Consider the following 22,374-nt stretch of genomic DNA (forward strand, 5'->3'; position numbering starts at 1 on the left):
GGATGCTGAATGCTTGACCTAATCTACTAACAGCCACCACATCCTTGAGATGCCAAATGAAGCTGCGTTGTCTTTGAGTCCTTCAAGGGCTGGAGCCATGGGATAATCTGAGGAGCAACAGAAAGAATGACAATATTCCTGACTCTGTGTTGACGTTCTCATCTGAGTGCTCTTTGGGCTGAGAGTCTCACAAGATCTCTCGAGGAAAGAACTCTTTTATCCTGTGGTTTTTAACACCCTTCTGCATGAGAACTGAAAACCCGCAGCTCAGGAAACACTAAGTGTGGAAGACATTGTTCCAAGACCTTTTTATCCCCAATGTCTCTGCATAACGTGACTTCCTCAAGCCAAACAAACATTCTGTGTATATAAACTCATGCAAATAGACACTGAAAGGAAATAAGTGCTCATGCGTGAGTTTATATGTGGGGAGAGCAGTGCTGTGGAATCCCATATCAGCCTGTCTTTAGGATGAGGTCATATTACAGTAATGCATACCAAGGTGAAAAAATTATATTTTGTGAAGATTAGTCATTATTCAATCTAGTGTGATTTCCTTGTTGTGTCTAAGTCTTTTGATACTTGCAATACTTCAGGACATTTATTATACCTTATTTTTTAGTGGTTTTTTTTTTTTTGCCACTCTAAACAGCTCGCAGGATCTTAGTTCCCTGGGATTAAAGCCAGGCACTTGGCAGTGAAAGGGGGTGTCCTAACCATTGCGCTGGTTGGGAGGTCCCAGAACACTTATTGCAAAGTCAGCTCCTGCAAAGGCAACCTCCATCTGCAGATACCCTAAGGTAGCTCATAGGGCTGTCTTGTTCAAGCCCAGAGAAAGATCCAGTAGGGTCCAAGGTCAGTGTTTTTACACTTTTAAAAATGAGTTGTTAACCTTTTTAAATAGATAAATTTCACTTCAAAATATCTAGATTTCTAGATATATTTGAAAAACAAAATCTGAACCCTCACTCCCAGATGGCAGGAATAGGGTATGACTTTTAGAAAGGGCATTGGTCTCCAGTTTTTTTTTATACTTTCCATCTGCCCACTTCATTCTGTAGGATTTTGTTTGTACTCCATGCTTCAGAATCTCATTCATATGGTGCATTTATGTGGAAGAACCCAGACAAATGTTATAGAAATCAATTTACCAAAAGCTCTACAAATACCCTATGACTCTTGCCCATAATTTCATATTGTCCAGTGGGTTCCAAAAATCTGGTCATGGAGCAGCACCTTGATGGCTGCAGGGAAACTAACTGGAGGAGTTTTCTGAATTTAGATGATCAGGTTCCTGCCCTCAGAGATGTTCATCTCGTTTAAAACGTCTAGAGTAATTCTGTTGCATATGTGTGTTGGGAATCATTGGTTTCCTCCAGCTGTTCTGACCCTGGAGGGAGGGAGGGTGAGATGGGAGGTTCATGGGAGCCCATTGATTACTGCAGCTTGACTGCCTGGCAGGTCCAGGAATACTCATACATTGAATTAAATTTACTGGCATTCAATTCAGCTCAGTAGCTCAGTAGTGTCTGACTCTTTGCGACCCAATGGACTGCAGCATGCCAGGCCTCCCTGTCCATCACAACTCCTGGAGTTTACTCAAACTCATGTCCATTGAGTGGGTGATGCCATCCAACCATCTCATCCTCTGTCGTCCCCTTCTCCTCCCGCCTTCAATCTTTCCCAGTTTCAGGGTCTTTTCAAATGAGTCAGCTCTTCGCATCAGGTGGCCAAAGCACTGGAGTTTCAACCTCAACATCAGTCTTTCCAATGAATATTCAGGACTGATTTCCTTTATTAGTAATTTTATTTTGATCTGTTAGACGAGTCCATTGAATGAACAGGTCAAGACCTAAAAGAAACATGGCTGAAGTCAAAATTACAGAAGCAATAGCAGCTCAAAGCTCTCTGTTCTAGGTCTCCTCTGTTTTCTCCAATCTATCCTCTGGTAACATAAGTACTTTGGCCTCTTGGTTTCCCCAGACTTCTTGTACATTTTCAAAACCCTCAGCAGGGTGATAAGCAATTGAGTGATTACTGGGTTTTAAATTTCTCTGATTTTACCTCTTCTATTTTTCCTTTAAGCTCCTCTGTCCATAGGTATTTTTTGAGGTCTTCGCACAGTAGCAAGATGGAACACTGACATTTGATGGTAGGTCAAGTAAATATTTCTTGTCTAAACGTTGATATTGATCAATTTTTTTCAGGTTTTTCTAAGTCCTTTTTCTAAATATTACCAGCTGAGCCACAAGGGAAGTCCAAGAATGCTGAAGTGGGTAGCCTATCCCTTCTCCTGTGGATCTTCCCAACTCAGGAATCGAACCACGATCTCCTGCATTGCAGGCAGATTCTTTAACAACTGAGCTATCAGGGTAGCCTAAATTTTGATATTAGTCAATTTGTTCAGGTTTTTCTAAGTATTTTTTCACTGGATAATATTCCACATGTATTTCCTGATATACATATTTTTTTATACTCAGAGGAAAGACGTAAGGAGGACGGAGAAAAAGAAATTAGAAGCTTCCGATTAGAGTCCAGGATTTCCATGGTTTCAGAAACCTGATCAAAGTCTTTACAAAAAAATAAAATAAAATAAATCACCTCACTCACACCTCCATCAACAGTCTTAAAAAGTAAAGCATCAATGTCCTAACACACACAGGGGAGCAATAGTGTTCAGATATGTGGGCTTAATCAAATGAAAAGTTGCTCAGTGAGACTGAGTACCTACCCTTTGATAGAAGCTAGATGCTACTTCTGTGCATGTGAAATGATGGCAAATGAAGGAATTTCTCCTGAATTGTAATGTGTTCTTTTATCTGTACGAATGGGCTCAGATGGTAAAGAATCTATCTGCAACGTGGGAGACCTGGGTTCGATCCCTGGGTCAGGAAGATCCCCTGGAGAAGGGAATGGTCACCCACTCCAGTATTCTTGCCTGGAGAATTCCATGGGCAGACGGGCCTGGAGGGCTACAGTCCAGGGGGTCGTAAAGAGTTGGACAGGACTGAGCGACTAACACACACACACACACGACTGAGTGATTAACACACACGACTGAGTGATTAACACACACACACATCTGTATGAGTGTTTCAAATCTCGAGCTTGATAAAACAGAAGGAAAGCAACATAACTTTGGGGACTGTGCTGAATGCTACCAATGCAGCAGCAACCCTGGTTAAATATAACACAGGATGCAGGACTGCCATGAAAAAAGTGTCTATATGTTCAGGTCCTCTCTTCTTCCTTCCTGCCTAGTTCTCCCTCTTCTTTTTCTTATTCCTCCCCCTTGTTCCTTGCATCACTTATCTTTCTCTCTGCCAAACACCACCCCAAATAGAGTAATTTAAAACAATAAACATTTACTTAGCTAACGGTTCTGTGCATCAGCACCTCTGTTTTCCGCTTGGTTAGGTAATGCATCTGTAGTCAGCTTCCAATCAATGAGGAGCTCAGATCCGAGGTTTTGGGGACAATAGCAAGTACCTGTTAATACACAGCAGGCTAGCCTGTGTTTGAGAGACACAACAGGGGTTGCGAGGATCTTGAGAGGGAAAAGAGGCATGCAGGGCGTGTGGAGAAGGAGGCTCAGATCCAGGACAGCAACATTCCTGCCACGTCCTTGAATCAAAGCAAGAACAGCCCAGATGCAAAGACTGAGGAAGCGGTTCTGCCTCTTGCAGGAAGTCCTGTAAAGTCACATCGCAAAGAGGCATGGATAAAGGTCGGAGTGAAGGATTACAGCACTTTTTGTAATCTATCATCTCCCTGTTGCAGGTCTCATGAGTCTCTTGGTGACTTAGAATTACTGCAGTATCTGTGTGTATAGGTGTTGTGTGTGTGTGTGCGTGTGCTCAGTCATGTCCAGGTCTTTGCGATACCATTTACTGTAGCCTAGGTGGATTCTTTACCACTGAGCCACCTGGGAAGCCTGTGTAGATGTTATAAGGAGTGACAAAAGGAAGAAAAAATATTGCTGCTATATTCAAGTTCCTAATAATCTACTGGGGAGATAAACATCTGCCTCATCTAAGGTCTACAGATTCATGCTTCCCCAGCTTATAACCACCAAACACATGTGTGACTAGGGAGGCGTGATGAGAGGCTATTGGAAGTGGGGTGTATTTGAACCACAGTCAAATTTGTTTAGCTACCTCGGCTCCCTGTCTATTTCCACCATCTAAGCTCTTCTGAGGGGTTTCTGAAACCCTCTTTAATCCTGCTCTACTCAACTTAGACAACCTCTTGAATTTTAAGAATTTTAAACATATTTAAAAGCAAGGAGAACAGTATAACCACCCTCTACATACTCACCACCTAAATCAAACAACTGTCTATATTTTGCCATATTCTATCGTAATCACACATACACAGATATATGCATAATATTTTAAAACAAAATTCATTTATATATTTTAAAAATCAGACATTTTCAGCTGAGAGAAATTTATAGTTCCAAGTGCTTATATTAAAAAAGACAAGTGTCACAAATGAACAGCCTAACTTTATATCTTAAAGAGCAAGAAAAAAAAGAAAACTAAAAGCTAGAGGGAAGAACATAATAAAGATTAGAGCAGAGGCAAGTAAAAGAGAGAACAGCAAGGCAACTTAGAAAATCAATGAAACTAAGATCCTTGTTTCTCCTTCAAAAAGATCACAGAATTGATCATCTTTAGCTAGATTAACTTAGCAAAAAAAAAAAAAAAAGAGAGAGAGAGAGAACAGTCTCCAAGAAGTAAAATCAGAAACAAAAGTGGGAACATTACTACTGACTTTACAGATATAAAAATAATCATAAGGGACTACTATGAAGAATTGCATACCAACAAATTTGATAACTTGTAAGAAATGCACAAATTCCTAGATGCATACAACCTACTAAGTCTAAATCATCAAGAATTAGAAAATCTCAATAGACCAATAAAGAATATGGAGATTTTATTGGTAATTAAAAAAACAACAACCCTACAACAACAAAAATAGTTCTGGGTCAGATGACTTCATTAGTGAATTTTATCGAACGTTTAAAATGACAGAATCTCAGATTTTTCCAAAAAGTTGAAGGGGAAGGGACGCTTCCTAATTCATTCTATGAGGCCAGAATTATCCTGAATCCAAAGCAAAAAAAACTATAATACATACCAATACTGCTAATGAATATTGGTGGAAATATTCCCCCTAAAATACAAACAATCTGAATCCATGTTAAAAAAAATACCCATGATTAACAAACGCTTATGCCTGGAAGGCATGATTGGTTCAATATACAAAAATTGACCGATGTAAAACACTACATTAACAGAAAGGAAAAAAATCATTATTTAAACTGATGTAGAAAAAAAAACACAAAACCCTGCATTTGACAAAATTTAAACATTTGGAAAAATTCAACACACTTTCATGATAAAGTCACTCAACTAACCAGGAATTCAAAGAAACTACCTTAACATGATAAGGTCATATATGAAAAACTCACAACTAACAGCATACTTAGCATCATAATTAATGTGAAAGATGCAAAGTTTTCCCTCTTGGATTAAGACTAAGACAAAAAGGCCCACTTTTGCCACTTGTATTTAACATAGGATTGGACATCCTAGCCAGAGAAACTGGGTAAGAAAAATAAAGAAAATAAAGCTATTCAAATTGAAAAGGAAAAAGCAAAATATCTTAGTTTACCAATCACACAATCTTTAGCTAAAGATCGTATCTTAAAATAATTTAATAATTGTATTAAATGTTTATAAGTAGTTAAAGAGTTTTTAAAAACCCGTTAGAACCAATAGACTAATTCAGTGAAGTTGGATACTACAAAGTCAGCATGCAATAATCATTTGCATCTCTATATGAGAATGATGAATAACCCAAAAAGGAAATTACGTGAACAATTACACTTTAATGAGCATTTCAAAGGATAAACTACTTAATAAACTTAAGCAAAGTGTTAAAAGACTTGTACATTGATAGCTACAAACCACTGCTGAAAGAAATCAAAGAAACCCCAAAGAAATGGAAAGACATTCTCTGTTCAGGGATTGGAAGGCTTTGTATTGCTAAGATGACAATGCTACTCAAAGCTATCTACAGAGTCAATGCAACCTCTATAAATATCCCAACAGTGTTTCTTACAGTAGAATCCAGTAGGTCCTTGTTAATTATTTCATATATAGTATTTTGTATATGTTAATCCCAAATTCCTAAATTACAGATGTAGAAAAATCTATCCTAAAATTTACAAGAATTTTTAAGGGGTATCTAAATATCTGAATATCTAAAACAACATGAAAAAAAGCATGATTGGCAGTCTCACCCTTGAAAGTAAAAGTGAGTTGCTCAGTCGTGTCCAACTCTTCTCGACCCCATGGACTGTAGCCCACCAGACTCCTCTAGGGATGGAATAATGCTTATCAATAAATGAGTGGATAAATAAAACATAGTGTTTTATATATATATAAAATGGAATGTTATTCAACCTGAAAAAAGAAGGAAATTCTGACACACATCATAACATAGATAATGCATTTAATGACATTGTACTAAGTGAAATAAACAAGCTACAAAAAAGCAAATATTGTATAATTCCACACATATGAAGTTTCTTAAATAGTCAAGTTCTTTTTAATTGAATTTGATTTTATATTGGAGCATAGTTGATTTAAATATTGTGTTAGTTTCAGGTGTATATCAAAGTGATCTAGTTATACATATACATATATGTCTATTCTTTTTCAGATTCTTTTCCCATATAGGTTATTACAGAATATTGAGTAGTTTCCTGTGCTATATGGTGGTGGCGGTGGTGGTTTAGTCACTCAGTCGTGTCTGACTCTTGCAGCCTCATCGACTGTAGCCCACCAGGCTCCTCTGTCCCTGGGATTCTCCAGGCAAAAATATTGGAGTGGGCTGCCATTTCCTTCTCCGGCTCTGCGGTAGGCTTTGTTGATTATTTTATATACAATAGTTCTTCCTGGAGAATCCCAGGGATGGCAGAACCTGGTGGGTTGACGTCTATGGGGTCTCTCAGAGTCGGATATGACTGAAGCGACTTAGCAGCAGCAGCAGCATATGTCAATCCCAAACTCCTAATTTTTCCATACCAACCTCCATGTTTCCCCTTTGGTAATCACAGGTTTGTTTTTGAAGTCTGTGAATCTGTTTCTATTATACAAATATGCTACTTTGTATCATCTTTTTTAGATTCCATATATTAGTGACGTATGATATTTTTCTTTCTCTGTCTGACTTAACTTCACTAAAAACAGCGGGCGGTACGGTTGTTCGCAGGGTCTTGCAGAGGAGAGGACTGGGAAGTTAGTGTTTCGTGAGTACCAGGTTTCAGTGTGGGACAATGAAAACAAGTTCTAGTGACTGATAATGGTGAAGGTTGTAGAATAATATTGACTGTGCTTAAGGCCGCTGAACTGTGTGCTTAGAAATGGTTAAAACCGTTTCATGTTTTGTATATTTTATAACAATTTTAACAAAATAAGTTGCTGCTGATGTCGAGTATTTTATGTTGCATCACATCAAGAAGCACAAAGTGACTAGCTGACCCATTATTCGTGGTGGAGACAAACCATCTTTCCATTCTCAGGGGATATTTTCCCCTTTTACAAGTGGGGCTTAACCTGAGTGGCAGCATTTTCAGCACAGGCACTTTTCACGTAATGATTTTAGCATTCATCAGTGATCCTTGCCTGACTCAAGCTAGTCAGTGGCGGTGTTTTTCTCCCTGTCATTTCATCTATAATCATTAGCTGATCCTCTTTTATAATGAGATATTGTTTTCTCATCAATTAGGGCCATTTGGTGACATTTCATAGTCAGAAAAACAAAAGTATAAATGCCTAACTAATTCTTTCTTATTAATTTACTTTTAAAGTAAGAAGTTAGTATAACTGTCATTTCTAATGAAAGTCTTTGTCATGTGTGTAATTTCAATTTCAAATTTCAATCCACAATGTTTTATATATACATATGTATATACATACAGACACTTCCCTGGCGGTTCAGCTGGTAAAGAGTCCGCCTGCAGTACAGGAGACCTGGGTTTGATCTCTGTATTGGGAAGATCCCCTGGAGAAAGAAACGGCAACCCACTCCAGTATTCTTGCCTAGAGAATTCCATGGACGAGCCTGGTGGTCTTCAGTCCATGGGGTCACAAAGAGTCAGATACAAGACTAAATGACTAACTTTCACTTTTTCATACACATACGTACACATATATGGGGTTCCCTGATGGCTCAGATGATACAGAATCCGCCTGCAATGCAGGAGACCTGGCTTTGATCCCTGGTTTGGGAAGATCCCCTGGAGAAAGGCATGACAACCCACTCCAGTATTCTCAGCTGGAGAATCCCCATGGACAGAGGAGCCTGGAGGGCTGCAGTCCATGGGGTCGCAGAGCCGGACACAACTGAGAGAGTAAGCCCACACACATGTATTTCAGTGGGCTGAAATTGTATGTTCACAACATGCTACAATGAAATACATTTATCATTATTATTTTGCTCACATTGTTTCAAGTTTGAACAGTAGAATCTCTTTCAACTGGGTCCTGGGTCCTTTTGACAGAATTCAATTAGTCTTTGAGTGCATTTTTGTTTTCTGGTACAAAAAGATGTCCCAATAACTTTTCCTTGCCCTAGCAGATCTGGAGACAGTTTTAGAAAAGAACATTGTCACCTTTAGTGGAGAATGGTATTGAGAAAGCAAACTTTGGATACAAGTGGTACTCAGTTTTACTTGGATATCACTGGTCATCAGCCCTTTCATGAATGCCATAATTAAAAAAAATCTTGCATCTATCTATACAATTTTCATTTCAAGTATGACATAAGAAAAGAGTTACTTAATTTCTTGAACTTTAGATCTGTGTCTCTTTTCCCATACAGTGAAATCATGGTACATAAAAAACGATATGGAAATGACTATTTATTTGTAGCATAATACAATTTTCACAAGAAAGTTTCAGAATAAAATAAATATTACTACTGAAATAAAACTACTGAATAAACTTTAAGATTGCCTTGTACTTCTTTTTAAATTAAGTTTATCAATTTCTTTTAAATTGTGGTAAGAACATTTAACATGAGCTCTATCCTCTTGGCGAATTTTTAAGTGTGTAATGTAGTATTGTTAATTGTAGACACAATGTTATAATGATTCTGCTGTGACACCTCTTAACAACCTCACACAGACTCAGTTTAGCCATGAAGTATTCCAAGTCTTCTCCAGAAATCTCCAGCCTTTCTCATGTTACTTAGAGTGCCACTCATTGAACACATACTTATGAGTTGTAGGACATCATTCCTCTCTGACTCAGGGCAGTCCTTGCTTTTCAACACCTGCTCTGCTGGGTAACCCATGGAAGGAAGGGCTCATCAGTTCGCACCTGACATCTTCTGTTGCTTCTGTTCTCAGGAATCTGGAATTGGAATCTACATGATTGATTTCTACCTTAAAATATCTCACCGTTGTGAATTCTAAAGATTTTCTGAGCTTCAGGTTATCAAACTCTCTTCTGTTCTTCTACGGTTAATGGGCAGAGCAATTCTCATGAATCCTCACTGAGCCCAAACTGCCTAGTTCTGGGAAGAGAAGAAATACTTAAAGTGATTGGATCATACTGGTTCAGTAACACTGGAGCACGCAGGCATGGGTCTCAACCAAACAATGATTCAAATGTTGCCTAACTTTCTGAAATAGTGTTTCAAATTTGAAAAAGGAATCGCGTTTGGATTATTCCAATGACTTCTATGATTCAATACCATGGAATCCTTGACTTGTTAAACTCTGTATTTTAGGATACATGAATTTTGTTCTTTTTAATATTTGCTTCACTTTAAACTTTAAGTGAAGAATATCTGAAAGCAAATTCTTCATTTTTTTTCTGGGAAAAGGTGGTATGTATTGATATTTTAAACTTAGAGTTTGTTGTTCTGCCATGAATGGAGGCCCCTAACTCTTCTTATCAGCTTGTAATCTCAATTATATGTGGAACTTAAAAACATTGAACTTACAAAAACAGACAGTAGAATGGTGACCCCCACAGCTTGAGGTGTTGGAGAAATGGGGAGATATGGGTCAAAGGGCACAAACTTTCAGATATAAGATGAAAATATCAGCTAACAATAGTGTTCTGTCTACCAATACGATAACAATAGTGCTTCATAGACTGTTGCTATGAGAGTAGAGCTTTGATGTTCTCACTGTAACATAACGGAAACAAGAAGAAATGGTAATTACGTGAACTAACCTTGTTAACTAACTTTATTGTTGTAAGCATTTGGCAATATATACATGTATCAAATCATCACTTTGTATAACTTGCTGCTGCTGCTGCTGCTAAGTCACTTCAGTCGTGTCCGACTCTGTGTGACCCCATAGGCGGCAGCCCACTAGGCTCCTCTGTCTCTGGGATTCTCCAGGCAAGAATTCTGGAGTGGGTTGCCATTTCCTTCTCCAATGCATGAAAGTTGAAAGCAAAAGTGAAGTCGCTCAGTCATGCCCGACTCTTAGCGACCACATGGACTGCAGCCTACCAGGCTCCTCCGTCCATGGGATTTTCCAGGCAAGAGTACTGGAGTGGGGTGCCATTGCCTTCTCTGTTGTATAACTTAAATGCACACAATGTCATTATGTCAAATATATCTTAATAAAGCTAGAAAAAAGAATTAAGGAAACTTCAGGAAGATGTAAACACAATAATTAATTTGGTCATTATTAAGGGACACTGCATGACAAATGCTTATAACTTAATTCAAGACAGTGTGATCTCCAAGTTCTGAGTATTATTTCTTCAATTAAAAAAAAAATCATTCAGTTCAGTCCCTGAACTCAACCCACTACCAAGAAAATAGAAGAATTCACTCTGGGTAGAGTAGGAAAAATCCCCTAGAGAAGAGAATGGCAACCCACTCCAGTATTCTTGCCTGGGGAATTCCATGGACAGAGGAGCCTGGTGGGCTACAGTCCATGGGGTCACAAAGAGTCAGACACGACTGAGCAATTAACACTTTGGACTTCCCAGGAGGTGCTAGTGGTGAAGAACCCGCCTGCCAGTGCAGTTCGAACCCTGGGTCAGGAAGAGCCCCTGGAGGAGGATATGGCAGCCCACCCCAGTATTCTTGCCTGGAGAATCCCATGGACAGAGGAGCCTGTGGGCTACAGTCCAGGGGATCGCAAAGGGTCAGACCTGACTGAAGCAACTTAGCACACATGTACAGGAGCTGCCCATGCTCTGAAGAACAGAAAATCTGTATACACTGGATGTGTCGGTAGTGCCTGCTTGGTTACTCTACAAATCTGATCAAAATCCAAATGAATGCTGAGTCTGGACAAAAGGCATGCCACAGCTAAAAGCTTCCACACGCCACAACAAAGATGAAAGATCCTGCAACTAAGACCTGGTGCAGCCAAATACATTTTTTTAAAATTTTATTTTAAATGCCGGGTGACAGGAAACCTCAGAACTGGCTTCTAGTTTGGCATGTATTCTGGACTATGATTTCTTCTGGATTGGGCAATATTCTGAATAAACCCCAAATCCCATTTTATGCAAGACTCTAAGCTCCTACCTTGGTCTTCCAGGTCCTTTGTTTCACAGCTGAGTCAGAAGACCAACGTGGAGGATTAAATCCATTCAAAGCTTGTGCAGAGACTATTTTCATTTTCCCCTGCTGCATTTTTCAAAAGAGGATAAGACCTATTAAGAGAGATTTATATTCTGTCAAGCTTTATTTGAGAGAATGATATTCAACATTCCAACCCATTTTTGCTAACATATCTGAAGAGAAAGAATTTTTCCCTTTTAACATAGTGAACTTGTCTCTTTGGTTTAGTCTTATGATGAGGTCACAGATATCTGATGGAATCTTAGGCCAAATTAAACATAGGAAAGAACCATTTATTAAGCAGGATTATCTATAGTGTTGTGATTGAATATATATTATTTTACTATTTCAAAATTTGCTTCATGCATCTTCTGTAGCACATAAATTTTCTTCCCACACACGCAGTCTTGAATTACGACGTGGAACACAGAAAACATCTCTTGGAATCCAGGAGGCTGAAGTTACATCCATAGATTGTTGCTCTTGTTATTTAGTCTCTAAGCTGTGTCCGACTCTTTTGTGTCCCCAGGGACTGTAGCCCACTCGAGTCCTCTGTCCATGGGATTTTCCAGGCAAGAATACTAGAGCAGGTTGCATCTCCTTCTCCAGGGGATCTTCCTGACCCAGGGATCGAAGCTGGGTCTCCTGCATTGCAGGCAGATTCTTTACCGCTGTGCCACCAGGGAAGCACCTCAGCTAAAGATATTTCTCCTAATTATAAAAGCATCCTCTTCCCATCTTCAGCCCCTGACCTTTCATGTGCCTAGAGAATCTAGCAGAGCTTCCAAGGGAAAAATATGACCACGGTCCATGCTTTTCTTCAAGTCAGAAGGACAACCAGGGAACTGTTGGCAGCCAGGGAACTCCTGCCTCCTCCCCCTGGGGAAGCAGCTTCATCCAGGCAGAAGTCTCTGGAGGGTGACAAAGTGCTAACAGCCCTATCTCTTTTCTCTAAGACATTTTATTCACCAGCAAGTGCTTTCGGATGAAGAGATTCCTTTCTTGGTTTCTCTTGTTAAATTTAACATCTCTCATAAGAATTAATTACAGCGACTCAGTACTAGCAAGTGACTAATGAATTACTTTGGCCACCTGACACAAAGAACTGACTCACTGGAAAAGACCCTGACGCTGGGAAAGATTGAAGGCAGGAGGAGAAGGGGACAACAGAGGATGAGATGGTTGGAATCTCATGGTGGCTTGAATTGAAAAGCCATGAACAGTGATGAGAGGAACATCACATTTCAGAAAATCGTGGTAAGAGATGAAAACACGGGGACTGGCCATTCAGGTGGACGACAGGGTGTGTGTCAGTGATATGATGATACCGGGGGAGCTGCCCCTCCTGCGTCTCTGCTCTTCTTGAGCACTGGGCTGGCTGTGGCGTTGCCTCACTTTTTTAAAAATTATTTTTTATTGGAGCATAGTTGCTTAACAGAGTTCTGTTAGTTTCCACTGTTCAGCAACGTGAATCAGCTATACATAAACATATATTCCCCCTCCCCTTGGGATTTCCTTCCCATTCAGGTCACAGCAGTGCATAAAGTAGAGTTCCCTGGGCTATAAAGTGTGCTCTCATCAGTTATCTACTTTATACATAGTATCAATACTGTGTATGGGTCAATCCCAATCTCTCAACTCATCACACCTGCTTCTCCCCCCTGGTGTCCATACACAAGTCTCCTGTGTCTGTGTCTCTATTTCTGCTTTCTGCACACAATCGTCTAGACCACTTTTCTAGATTCCATGTACAAGTGTTAATATGCGATATTTGTTTTTCTCTTTCTGACTGACTTCTCTCTGTATGACACTCACTTCATTTTGTGCCTGCTGTGTCCCTGACCTGGACAGTAGCATGGTTTTCTGTAGTTAGAAGGTGTAGGTCCCTTCAAACCTTGACTGTGATGGATTCCTCACGTGTAACCTTAAGGGAATATCTTTATCTCTTTGAGAGATGATACCACATGACTACCACTCATTGTTGGAGACATTAGGATCCTATCACCTGAATAGCATTTTCTCATTGACAAAGTCTTTTCAAAGGTTATTTCTTCCCTTTCTGCCCTTGTTCCCCCAAATTGAGGTATAATGAAATGTTCTCTGAATTTATCTTTCACAAAAGCTCTGTTACATTAAAATCTATGAGTCAGGTAAATGCAAGCAATGGAACTAAAATGGTATAGTTTACTCCACTGGTGCTTTATATTTTTTCTGTGATTGATGGATTGATTGATGCATTTTTTGCTTTCAAATAAACAAAACTTTTCCTATTGCAGACCCCTGGCTTTATTGAGCTTTGCCCTGAAGATTTAATAAAATCGTGCCTTTCAGCATTTGTTTTAGAGCTTCCATCCTGATATTGCACTGGGGTGGGTGATGCAAAGAAAGCAAAACAAAACCTATTACCCTTCTTCAAAATTGCTACAATATATGTTTCTTCTTCGAATAGATATGCTGCTCTGGTTGATCAGTTGTCCAAGAAAACTTTCCAGCCACTGCCCTAGAGTTCTCAGCAGTGAGAAGTTCGGAGATTTGGGCTCAGGGAATGAGACCGTATTGACATCAACCACAGTATCCTGAAGCTGACGAGAATTTGTCTCTTAAATATTCAGAGCAATGGGCTGGATGTAAAGGGGGAAAAAAAAACCCCAGATATTTTCTCAGGGAACGGGACAAATTACCCCTTGGATCTAAAATAACACCCATTCATATGAACCAGAATGATAAAGCAGAACTTCCCAACCAGCCCTAGGGAGATGGTGAGCGAAACTGTCAGTGTTGATAATTTCCAATAATTCTCAGCATGCACATATCTTATAATTCTTGAAGCACACTTAATGCATTTGACTTTACATTTTCCTCCTAAGAAAATTATCACTATTTACCAGTATGTATGGCATTATAAAATAAGAATTAGGTCAGCCTCCTTCATGCTTTGGGATCTAACATGGTAGTAATGCTTGTTAGACATTGCTAATTCCGTTCCCCCCAATATCTGGTCTTCTCCTCTTTAAATGGGGGAACTTCTGACTTTTAGTTGAGCACATTGAAGCCCAGAATAAAAGACTCTCTTCCCAACCTTCTTTACCAGCTAGCCATGGCAAAGGGATGAATCTTTACCCGGAAGATGGATGTGGAAATGTGTAGAACTGTGGAAAGGCTGCTTGAAAAGAGCTGTCTCAGCCGAGAGAACACCCCTTTATGCTCTTCTGTCATTTCTCCTCCTCACTTGACACAGTCATGCTCATCACAAGGTGACCCTGGCAGGGGGCGCAGGGAAATACAGACTGAAGACGGTGAGATAAAAACTCAGGAGCCCCAAGTCCTGCCCATGTATGGAGCTCTTCCCCAGCCCTAAGCAGCTGACTCAGGATCTTCTCTACTCGAGTCAGACATTTCTCTCTTATGGAAGCCACTGGTTGTTTTGTCTGCTCTATGAAGGTAAATCTTAAATTTTAAATATAAAGTACATCAATAACAATGCTGCGGAGGGTCATATTGGAGCCTGAAATAAGAGGAAATTCAGTAAAACTGATCCTGTCTTTAATTTAAAAGTTCTGACCTTTTGTTTACATGGATTTCTTGGCATATTCTTTGATTTGTTTAAATACTGCATTGGGATTGCTGCTTCTTGGAAGATAAATTAGACAATTTTCCCTATTCCTCCCAAGTACAACTAAAACTTTTGCATTATATATATGTAAACCACAGACTTTGGATTATACTGATGTGTTAATGCAAGTTCATCAACTGTAAAAAATGTACCACTCTGGTGGGGGATATGGATGAGGAGGGAAGTCATACGTGTGTCAGGACAAGGAACATATGGGAAATCTCTGTACTTTCTATTTAATTTTGCTGTGAAATGAAAACTTCCCTAAAAGAAATAGTCAATTTTAAAAGAATTTAATAGAACTGAAAGGAGAAATAGGCAAAAGACCAAATTGTATGTGGAAAAATCAAGACCCTTGTCTTAATAATAAAATGATTGGACAGAAAATTAGCATGAATATAGAAAAACTCAGTATGATCAATGATCAAGATATAATCCATTTTCATAGAAAAGAAACCACACTGGGGCCATACACCCAACCTCAATAAATTTAAAGAAAATTTAATTCAGACTGAGTGTGTTGACTGACTACAAATGAATTATATATTACCCCTTAGTAATATTTGTTAAAATCAATACATTTAGTTCTCCTCACTCTCCAAATTCTTTCCAAAGATAAAAAAATTCAAGGACCTGTCTTTTGGGACCAATGCAAAAATTAATCAATTAGCAAATATTACTTAAGAAAAATGTTGCATTAATTGTATTAAGTGTGCATGACATGCTAGGCAATGTATACATGTTAAACAGTAAACATTTTTTAAACAAATCATCACAGAGGAAAATTTCCACTTAAGGTAGTAAGTTCCTAGTTAGTACATTCACTACTGTGTGTCACAATAACTGACTCTAAACAGCTGACGCAGATAGAAGATGTGAACTTTGAGTGATCTCAATATCCTAGACCCTTACTTGACCTTACTGGGCTTCCCTGGTGGCTCAGATGGCAAAGAATCTGTGTGCAATGCAGGGGACCTGAGTTTGATCTCAGGGTTGGAAAGATCCCCTGGAGAAGGGAACGTCTACCCATTCCAGTATTCTTGCCTGGAGAATTCCATGGACAGAGGAGCCTGGCAGGCTACGGTCTATGGGGTCACAAAGAGTTGGACATGGCTGAGCAACTAACATTACTGGACCTAACTGAAGACATTGTCCAAAAAAGTTAACAATGAGGCTTATTTCAACTGGATCCATTCTATTCTATCTATAAAACTAGTCTTCAGTTAACAATTAACTAGCAGAACCATTAACTCTGACTTTCCAACACTTAAAATCCCTTGATTTCTTTTTCTAACCAATGAATAAATGAATTTCTTCATTGCTGTATCTTCCCTTGTTGGTAAGTTAATAGACTTTGATTTGCAACTTAGAAAAAAGATAAATGTATTTTTCTTCCCTTCTTTGGTAACTGGATAAACCAAGGTCTGCAGATTCTGAGCCCAGAGCTCTTGTATTCATCCTGGACTGCCTGAGTGCCCACCAATTCCACGGACTATGCATAATGTACACGTTTAAGAAATCCAGCCCTGATCCCTCAAGAGGTCGTTGATCTATTGAAGTAAATAGAGATGAAAATAATAACATGAAAAATATTTCAAGAAAGCAAAAAAATGCAATTGCTGAAGAGTGGAAGATACCAAAAGCACTGGGGACTTGAAGGGAGAAGAAGCAGAATGAAGAAAGATTCTAGGCAAGAAGGTAGAAAGTAACACCGAGATCACTAATGCTCCTGTATCAGAAGCTGATCAAGCTGAACAGGGAGTTGTAGGGTCAGGTGTGGCTGAAGTTATCACTAGGAATTTGTATTTCATTCTCCAATCTGATCCACCAGGGGAATGTGCCCTATTCATCTCAGTAATAGAAGATGACACAACAGTGGTCCTTCAAACAGGGATGAAATGGGAAGAAGGTGAAGTCGCTCAGCTGTGTCCAGCTCTTTGCTATCCCATGGACTGTAGCCCACCAGGCTCCCCCATCCATGGGATTCTCCAGGCAAGATTACTGGAGTGGGTCGCCATTTCCTTCTCCAGGGGATCTTCCCAACCCAGGGATCAAACATGGGTCTCCCGCATTGTAGGCAGAGGCTTTGCCATCTGATCCACCACGAAAGTCCTATGAAAGGAAGTCCTATGAAATGGGAGAGGAGGTTAAAAATTGACCACAGACTCACTGCTATAAGCCATGGGGATCTGCTGGATACCTTTGAACCAGGAATGACATAACGACAGTGGTATTTTATGAGATTACTAAGAAAAGGAGCAGAGGGCAAAAGGAAGAGGGATGAAAAAACTGATTGCATATTTTAATCAAATCCAAAATTTGTTCTGAGTCACTTATAATCTGTCAAAGAATTAGAGGATGGAATTAGAACTGCTAAAGTGAACTGAGAGAAGTCCTCTGATGGAATGTAAACTCTGTGATACAGACCTGGGTGAGTTATTCACAGCTCTGGTCTGCAAAGCCTGGGTCAGTGCCTGGCACACCATAAATATGCAATAAATAGTTTTAAAATAATTGAAAGTTAAATGATTGAATTAAAACAACACTGGAGAACTTCTGGGTTGGGCTTGTAATATGAGAATTTGGCAAATCAAGAAAGTTTACATTATCTTATACTGGGTTTTCTTTGATACTTGTGTCCGCAGATATTCGAGTGGGGACCTAAGTTTGAGAAAATAGAGTCTTTTAACTTTTAAGTTGAGTTTCTTAGCCTGATTCTGAATTTTCTTTTTTTTTTACTTTATTTTACTTTACAATACTGTATTGGTTTTACCATTCATTATAGAGAGTTCAGAAGTGTTTCAGCAACTAATACTTGCAGCAAAAGCTAGGTTTTTGAGTCATCAGATAAAGTTATTGCTTTTAAACTAAGAGAACTTGCTCAGAAATAAAAATCTTAATAGTTAGGATCTGACCCCAGATCAGACTAGCAAGATCCGGATAACTACTGACCTTAAACCTTTTCCTTTCATAGAAGGCTCACCTAAGTTCACTGTATTCAACCTTGCATGCAGAATCATCTGGGAACTCTTCAAACACCTATGTCTGCAGCTGCCCTCGGATATCCAGGTATCATGTGGTCCGGAAGCCAGGGCTTGGACATCAGTATTTTTTGAAAGTTATTGGGTGATTCTGATATGGAGACATTACAGAGGACCACTCCCCTGGTAACTTTATCTCTCCCACCGTCTTCACCCCAAGCTTCATTTCCCTCTAAAGTCACCAAGCCCTTTCACGTTTCTGTGCCGTTACTCACACTGCCCCTTGCCATTCTTACTCCATCCGAGGAGCACCTGTTCATTGTCTTTGTTACTCAGATTAGATCCACTGGCCCCATGACATCTGTCTGCTCTCAGGGCCAGCTCTGGCATCATCCACGCCTCTCTGTCTGATGTTGCCACAGCTCTCAGCTGACTTATATACAGCTGTCCATTTAATATCCCCCCCGGGTTAGGAACTCACTGAGGGCAAGAAACATAGTTCTGGTAGTATCCTGATCACTTGTCACTTGGTAAATAATTAATAAATATGTATTGATGGAACCAAAATTAATTGAGAATATAATAGACAGTAATGCCCAGATTATGTTAAAGTCCCATCCAAAGTTTCTTTCTTTCTTTCTTTCTTTTTTTTTTTTAAACCATGCTTTGTGTGTATTTTGTGTATCAGGACACAGAACTGAAAACTGAGGGTCCTATTTTCTGGTCTGGACAGTCCTTAGGTTTCCCTGAATTTTAGTTTCCTCACCTTTGAAGTGAGAGAATGGTTTCAAATAAATTCTATAATCTCATTAATTTTTAAATCAATTCATAGCTCATAGAATGTAAAATTATAAAATAGCCTAATGGGGTGGTAAGAAAACACGCAACTTTCTGCTTGTAAGCTATTTATACGCTAAATGCACCTTCACCTCCTGAAATCATATCTTCATGGACTGGAACACTCTTTGGAGCACAGAAAATCAAGAAATGTGCTGCTCTGTCAGCCTTTAATAACCATCACTTAATGGATGCTTACCAAACAGCAGGAAATTCACAGCTGGGATGGTACTGTAGGTGTCTGCTTTATTTATTGATCATTTGTCTTCAAGCTACAATAGTATTAACATATTCTGTATTCATGCTAATAGTATTTGTTGGGCAAGCAACATGGATTTATCCTTCATTACCCTAAAAAGATGAATGTTAAGTGAAGCTACTTTCAGAGGATCACACTATTTATTCTAAGAGAACACACTAGTCCTTACTCAAGAACAGAGAATTCCCAGTGGAGAATAATCTTATGTAGCATTTACTGAGCACCTTCTATGTACCTTATGTTGTACTTTACTTATTCTCTCATATGTATAATTTTATATCATTAACATGGCAAGGTAGATTTCTTTTAATTTTATAAATTTTATTGTGTTTTAAATTCATTAAAAAATTTATAATGAAAAAAATTTAAACATGTACAATAACAGTTTAGTGTAGTGAACATCCATGTACCTATCACCTAGATTTAATACTTTGTCAATGTTTTTCCTTTATCTGTTTTGTTCCAGGTTTTTAAAACTAGAGATATTCTGATAGTTTACCCTAAATTCTTTAGTATCCGCTCAAAAAAATAAGCATCGTTGCTGAAACAATCATTCACAATACCACTGCAACACCAAAATATTGAAACATCTCCTTCATATCATCTAACATTAAGTTCACATTGTATTCATGTTCCCAATAGTTCTCAGAATGTGTGGTATTAAGAAAATACATATTGTCCGAAGTAGTTCTGGGCTGGGCAGGAAAGGAGGAGGGAAAGGTGAGCCAGGGGCCAAGTGGGCCCACACGCTTCCGCCCCACTTTGCGGGGAGGCTCATCTGAGACAGGACGTCCCCTTTGAGTCACCGGCCTGCAGGATTACTCCCACACCTGTGTGCAACCTGGCACAGGGGAGACACACAGCACACACACCAGGCCAAGCCAGTCCCTGACAGGGAATATTCCGATGGGATGCTTCTGAAAGCTTGGAGAAAGCTAAGGCCACACTAAGTGAAGATGAAATGCCAGAACTTCCACAGCACACCGTGGAGGGCATGATCAAAACGCCCAGGGAGATGAGCAAGCTAGAGAAAGCCCGGTTGCATTCTAGAGGGCCTGAAGGACACTACAGTTGCCAATGAGATGAGGAATCCACTGGAGAACTGAGCAAACGTATCATGGGAACGCTGAGTGGTACCTGCCTTCTGAAGGCCAGGGAAGAAGAGCAGGAGAAGTTACACAATTGGGCCGCTTGATATCAGTGGGTTAAGATCTGATCTTATATATAAGATCTGATATATAAGGTGGCTGCACTTAACAGAGTAAAGTCAAGTGGGCACAGTTATTGTAACGAGTGTCAAGATACAAGCAGTAGCTAAGAGTCCTGGTCTGCAGGGAGCTATGAAACGGTTACCAGGATACAGAATTCTTGGGGGCAAGAGAGACAGGCAGCCTCCAAGAACAAGACTTACTTCATACAACAATAAGTGAAGATAAATGACCCAGAGGCTGAGGAAAGCTACCCCATATGATAGCAAATGTTCAGCATTCTTGCTTAGTTTCCAGACATGAGCCAGTTCTCAGGCCCAGAATCTATTTAACACAGAAGAGGTGAGTCAAAATGAAGAATGATTCTGCAACTCTCTGGCAAGAACAAATGTAGGAATTTCCCAACCCTCCCTAGAAGGACCTACCATCATTTTCCCGGGTAAATGTATGCTAAGGAAAGACAGATAGTATATAGGCCTTTCAAGAACTGTTAAATATCAGGTTCATGCTGACAGTGATATTCTGAGACACAAAGTTATCCTGTCCCCCATTAAAGTGGGATATATGGGGTTCTCTTAATACAGGGAATCTTGATCCAGGCCTGGCTCATAGTGGATCCACCAGGTTCTCATTGTGGGTAAGAGCAGTATTCCCAAGCGGGGATACGCTGCCTTCAGATCCTGAAGAGCTCGAATAGGCTCCAAGCTTCCCCTTTAGTGACAGAGGCCTAGAGGCAAACTCTGCTCTACTTGGGAGAGAATTTCCTACCATAACCCAGCCACTAGATCCCTAATAACATGACTAATAGAGGAGGCCTTAGTGTTCATAGGGTTTATCTTCCATCTTCTGAAGCACGTTCTCACCAAGACTTCCAATGTCATTGCCATGTTTTGGCTCACTTTGATGAATTAACATTATGTCAATAAGATGGACTAATGTAATCTTCTGTGAAAAGGCCGGATAGTCCAGGGCCTTTTGGAATGAGGGTGGAAGGGATGACATGTGACAATGTAAATGTATTTCGTGGCCAGTCAGCACCAGTTGAGCCAGATCTGCTTCTGAACCTCCTTTCCAATAGGAAAAATAATGCATTTGCCAGATCAATAGCATGGACGCTCTCTGGAGGTGACCACTGGCCATATCTGGGAAGGAAGCAAATTCTTAGGAGTGGAAGTTCCCTGAGGTCAAGGGCAATGCCCCAAGAGGTGGGCATCTGTGAGCAACCAGGGCTAGTGCTCTCCTGCAGCTGCTGGTTGGGTGATGGTCCTGACGAGGAGATCCGAGCGGGGCCACTGTAGCTAAGCTGCGTGTGCTTAGTCGCTCAGTCGTGTCGGACTCTTTGCGACTCCTCGGACTGTAGCCCACCAGGCTCCTCTGTCCATGGGGATTCTCCAGGCAAGAATACTGGGGTGGGTTGCCACGCCCTCCTCCAGGGGATCTTCCCCACCCAGGGATAGAATCTAGGTCACTTGCATTGCAGGTGGATTCTTTACCATCTGAGCCACCAGGGAAGCCCAAGAATACTGGAGTGGGTAGCCTATCCCTTCTCCAGGGGACCTTCCTGACCTAGGAATCAAACCAGGGTCTCTTGCATTGCAGGTGATTCTTTACCTGCTGAGCTACCAGGGAAGCCCACTGTAGCTATAACAGTAACTAATCCCCACAGTCTAAGGGAGAATAACTTATGTAAGTTATGTAAAACCCAGAAAGCACCATTAAGATTTTAATATTACATTTAGTTACTGGATTGGAGAAGAAATCTAAATTTATGAAGTAAAACTGATTTTTTGGAAAGTTCTGTTGTTTCTATCAGTAACTTTTCCTTAGTGAAACAGATCAGAAATGCAGTGTTTAGCA

This window comes from Capra hircus, chromosome 27, assembly GCF_001704415.2.
Source record: "Capra hircus breed San Clemente chromosome 27, ASM170441v1, whole genome shotgun sequence".
Taxonomy (NCBI): domain Eukaryota; kingdom Metazoa; phylum Chordata; class Mammalia; order Artiodactyla; family Bovidae; genus Capra; species Capra hircus.